Below are 6,000 nucleotides of genomic sequence, written 5' to 3' on the forward strand. Positions count from 1 at the left end.
CCAACTACCGTATAATATAGCCTGACCGATCTATTAAAACATATGCAGGCGTGTCAATATAGTATATGCTCGTACGGTTAACGCATTGATCTTCTTAATTGAGCTCTTCCTTTGGTAATCGCCCGAATTCCAGGTGTCAGGAGGCGTGCTCCTTCGAGACACACCGTATGCCATTATATACTTGCAGTCCCCGGCACTTGGTATTGGCCTTGTTGCGCGGTACTTTGAAACGCCATTTACATGCCGACTGACGTATGTATACGAGCGTAGGCACACAACGCCGGGACGTGCCATTTGCTTCCTTCTTAATTGTCTCTTTTCATTGACATTCGCTCGAAATTCCAAAACAACGACAAACATTTGTGTGTGTGCTTTTTTTGTTTCTCCTCTAAAAAATCGTCCAACAACGACACAATTTTCCGCTCGGTGTACGCCAATTTCTTCCGCCTCTAATTGCACGATGTATTTTCACTTCCCTGAAAAATCTTGCCGTGCTTAATTAAATGTAACTACCGCGTGTCAAGTACTCCGGACTTTCTCGAATTGGCAAAAACAATAACAAACACACCTGCTTCCTCGTGCAAACAATTTAGAAAAAAAAACAAACAAACAAAAAAAAACAAACAAAAAAAAAACATTTACTCTGACGGATAAATCGGCGCACAGCAGGGCAAATGATTTTTCGCATGTTTTCCACGATCGAAGCGATGATGAAAATGCCAAATGCTTACCGTCAGCGGCAGCCAAGTAATGCGAGCACGCAATTGGATACAATAAGAAACTTTGCTCGTGCCGTACGTATATACAAGTATATAATATATACATGGCAAATATCTCGGTGATGCACAGCACGAAATGCATCGAAATCGCGCTCGAATGGCTCAATTAGAAGCTGCACACGCGCGCTCTTGGAGGATCGGTTTAATTAGTGTCGCTTTACTTGTCATCGCGATATTGAATTTCCAACCGGTCGAGCGGCATTTCGTGCATTATTTCGCGGTTAAAAATGAAACGGCTCGCGCCGAGCGTTGCCGAGTATGTATACCTTGCACATTGTCGAGTTGGGAAAAACATTATCCTAATTAGTTGGAGAAAAAAATAAAGTCATGTGTATATCTTTGCGCAACATTTTCGTATGTATAATTGCACGCGCGTGTACCGCATTAATATTCATGACATATTTCATCCGATCGCCCTTGCGCTCGAAGATAAAAGTTACATTTTTCGTCGATCGAGCCGTACAATCGCACTCGACAGGTTTGTACTCCCGGAGTAATAGTCGAGCAAATTCGTTCGACCAAACGTTAACTCTGCAATGAGCCGATGGTCCACATAAACTCGAGAACATTAATATGGGCCGATCCGGTGTTATTAATCCGATCATGCACTTTGCATATCAGCGATTAATTCATCGTTTTCCGGAGTAATAGAGCCGAGTTGGGGGTAATTGTTAATGGACATGAAAGCAAAATCGGAGCAATTATTTTAATGCACTGCTAGGATAGTACTACCCCCCCCTCTCTCTCTCTCTGTTGGTATAGAAAGTGCATGTACACGCGGTGGAAGATTGTGCGATTTAATTTTGCGGAATTTCTTAATAGCGACGAGGAGTCAGGTACGCACTCGGATATCAAATGAAAACTTGCGTGTATTAATAGCGCGTGGACGTGATAATTTATTCGCGAAGCGTATATTTTTTCGATCTCCATGAAATTAATTTGACGGATGGGAGAGGGACACGGTGGTGCGTTTGATCCTATAAACTAATTTACGGCTTGCGCAAAGATACTTTGAATATTTTTTTTTTTATGGCGCATTGAGCAAAACACGCGCGCCAGGGGAATAATAAAGAGACAAGTCGTAAAACGTTTAGTCATTCCCGAATGCCTGTGTATTGTAACATATATATCATAAAAATAGCGGAGTTGCAGCTAACGAAGTTTGTTTTGTTTCTGTCAAACCCGTGTTTTTTTTTTTTTTTTCTCCTCCCTATATCGCGTAGGTACCCGCGTGTCGGTCGTAGCCGAAGTGATTAAAAACGTTGCATGGAATTGAAGGGAAAAAACACGAAATACCTGCATAATGTTCGATTCCTTCAACGTAGCGTAAAATACACAGATCTGCCGGGGAACGGGGTGTGTAATTAATAATTTCGCGCTCCAGAGCCTCGGTCTGCGACATACCGGCGATAAAAAAAAAAAAAAAAAAAAAAAAGATCGGTTCGAGCACTCACGCGGACGGCAAACACGATTACGCGAACACCCACGCGAAACGGCGTTGCCTGACATTGTGGTTTATCGATAAAAAAAAAAAAAAAAAAAGAAAAAAATAAAATGGGGAAGGAGTTCTGTGTAACCCTACAACAGTCCGTATATATATATATATATATATATATATATATATATATATATATGTATGTAAGCTGCAACCGATCGTGCGGCCTTGCCGATTCTGTGGGAGAGCAGTGCCTAGGAGCAGCCCGGATCACATGAGGTAACGTTACGAGTTACGCTCGCACGGCCTTTCTATTCACCGTAGGGAGCGCGTCGTCGGCGACCCAAAGAACAGCACGCCTCGCCCTTCCCCCCCCCCCCATTGAAGTGTACAAGTAGACTTTGCCGACCCCATAGCGCAAACACGCCACGACCTTCGTCACATATTGTATTGGTACTTGATATACACACGAGAGCGTCGTTAGGTAGGTAGAGAGTCGTGTGTGCCGCCACCGTTGATGCATACAAGTACTTATACATGTGGGGGCCCAAGCCGTAGGAAGGGGGAGTGATTAGGCGAGACATCTCTCCCTCCCGTCCCTTTCTCTCGCGAATAAGCGTTGCCTCATACGAGCATCATTGTTGTTCTTTGATCATCCCTCTTGTGTCGTGCACTCATATATACATACATTCGTGACATTTCAACGTTTGGATTATTCTGCTCAATGGCACGGAGGTTCGGTTAATGTTTCAAAGTTATCTAATGAAATCGGTATTACGCTCCGCTATCAACTTTCATCCGTATCGTACACTTGTATGCGTGTATATAAATGGGAAATGGTAGTGGAATGCTTTGATTGATGGTGCGCTTTAGAGTCGCCTTTTTTGAAAAAAAAAACAAACCAAAATTATAGGATCGGTATGTATACATCGATCACTATCGTGCTTTTTGCGAGTTTCACAATATATCTTTCACTGTTTGATGTACATGAACTATTTGTAATTACTCTCATCGAAAATTTACAAATTATATACAAGTACGATTGTTTTGTCCCGTTTTAACGTATTCACCTTTCGTTCGAGCAATGATCCCTGTGTGTTTTTTGTTCGATTAAAAATTCCAAACGAGAAGGGGGAAAAAAAAGAGAAGGAAATCGAGTCAAGTTATTCTCGGTCGAATTTCCGTTGAGGTACTATAAATACGGAGACACGATCGGTAAACGGCGCGTAATGCAATGAATAATTCGCAAAATCACGTTACACAGAAACAATGCGTGTTTTATTACTCGCTCGTATGTAACCAATGCGCGATCGAACGGATTGATAATTCTCGGGAGAGAGAGAGAGGCGTGCGAGCGCGTGTAACAGGAGTATACAGTGTATCGTGTACACATTATACAAGGTGTAAGGTAGTGGGTATAATATATTGATCGAATCACTTCTGTATCGTCTCAATGTTGTAGGGGAAAAAAAAAACTTTTACCACAACTATTTGTTTGTTTTACACGTTCGCGTGAAACCGATCGACTGTTATCGTATCCATAGGCACCTCCAGTGAAGTAAGCATGGAAATGCGGCCTGTACCATATTTACGTACCGTATACACACACCTAATAACACGTAAGTATACGCGAGAGAACGCGCATTTTTTTTATTTATCCCAGCGATACCGATTTTGCAACGATTTCGCTAACGTATTATATACATATGTACAAAAGTACGCTTTGCAAAGGTTATCGAAACCACGGTGTGTGTACAGCACAGCCGTTGAAGCATAACATACTTATTACCCCTAATATAGGTGCAATAATGTAACACTTGTGAGCGCGGCTGCTGCTCGGACTCCGATTCGTTGGAAATCTCCGTGCCTCCTCCTCGTCATGTCGCGTTTCCTTTCGTTACCCTCAATTTTTTTTTTTTTTTTTCCAAAACCCAAGTGCAAAGTATGATATACCCAAGCGCGCGTCCTTGAACGAGCGTGGCTGAAAGTGTAACGGAGCCATAACATATATAACATGTATACCTATACGTGTAACCGCTACACGCGAGATATACGGACACGCGGCACCATGAAACACGCATATTATGGGTATTTTGAAATTCATTAACGCGACAAGTTACATGGCGGTCTTGCCCGGTGGTATATCGGGTACTTATCGATGAAAAGGAAAATCTAGTTGCGCGTCGTGGAAATTGAAAATTTCACTCGGGCTCCTGCGGCCACTTGTCGGTGGGGGAATATGTATTTTTGCTCCGCTATACCCGAGAACGGGGGAGAAGAAAGTGACGGCACTCCCGCTAACCCAGATTTCGATCCGATTGAGCTATGCCAGGACTTTTTCGGTTCCAAACGTCGTTCGCTCTCTCGCTGGTGGATCGTAAAAATATATGCGTCAACGGGGTAGGGTATACCTAAAGTTAGTACTGCCGGGATAAAAAAAAAAAAATAAAGCCGACTGGCGGGTTTTTCATGGTTTTTAGCCCCCGATGGAGTTGTATAACCAAGCTGACAGCCACTGCGTATATATGTATACAGAAAGTTGAAAAAAAAAAATCGGTTGCTCGCTCGTGCCGATCGTTTCCTCAAATTAATTAAATGTAATTTCAATCCTAACGATCGTCGTGCTCTACTATTACCCGGGACTTAAAACTTGCTAACGCACCTACATGTTGTACGTTCATGCGTTACATATATATATATATGCCCATATTGTGGATGTAAGGTATTATTGATGGATTTTGACTGTCGAGCAATAATATACACTTGTTCGTAGGTGTACCTAATGATAACTTGTGGCGCGCGTTGTCAATTAACCGTTATACAATGTATAAGCTATTCTACCCAGCACCAACTATGTATTATGTATATACAGCGATATGTGATTACCATGTAATGCTTTTGACTGAAAATTTTTACTTAAGTGCGGCGTTTCGTTACAGAATGGCTCAACGGCACTGCGTACTTTGGGTGCTCCTGCTCTGCGCCATCCTTACCATAGCAGTCAACGGGACCAAGAAGGTGAAAAAGCGACGACAGCTGTATCCAGGTAACGAAAAGCTCTACGATATACATACATTTTTGTTTGCTTGCCGATTGAGGAAACAAAAGGTAGACGATCGAGAATTTTTTTTTTTTTTTTTTCTTTAGATCTTCATTATACATACGGAGGGAAAGGTGGTATTTGAAACTGAATCGTGATGGATATACTCACGTTTGGTCGGCATGACGTTAATTTACTCTATTATGACTTACGGGAAGGATATATCTGCATGATATACTTACCGATCGGAACCACGCGATTGAAGCGTGTAGCGTTTGGACTGGCGATAACGGGGTGGATCGAAGTGAAAAAAAAGAGGGAAAAACAAACCGATCAAACAGAGTTTCCCGCGCGCTGCGACCGTCAATCATTCGCGGTATGGATAAAAACTGTGAAATCGTTGTTGGTCGGTTGGGTGAGAAAATGAGTAAGTGGGCTCAGTCCTATAAATCTGTTTTTTTTTTTTTTTCACTCCTCGCTCGCTCTGGAGCGTTGGTACCTGGTATAATACATATATGTCGGTAGGTCTCAGTCCGTTGATTGTTGTGCTAATGCTGCAATACTTGAATACGGCCAAGGCTGCAAATTAGGTTAAAAAAATATCAAGAAATAAATAAAGCAATGAGCACTTGTGATGACGTATACGTACAGTTTGGACATCAATATTGTTGAAAAATATACCAACTTCCTTTGGCGTGGGGAAAAATGAAAAATTATCACTTTATACTGTGCTTATATTTGCGTGG

This window comes from Copidosoma floridanum, unplaced genomic scaffold, assembly GCF_036245765.1.
Source record: "Copidosoma floridanum isolate Cflo_tuat_1 unplaced genomic scaffold, Cflo_Japanese_pri ptg000030l, whole genome shotgun sequence".
In the NCBI taxonomy this organism is placed as follows: domain Eukaryota; kingdom Metazoa; phylum Arthropoda; class Insecta; order Hymenoptera; family Encyrtidae; genus Copidosoma; species Copidosoma floridanum.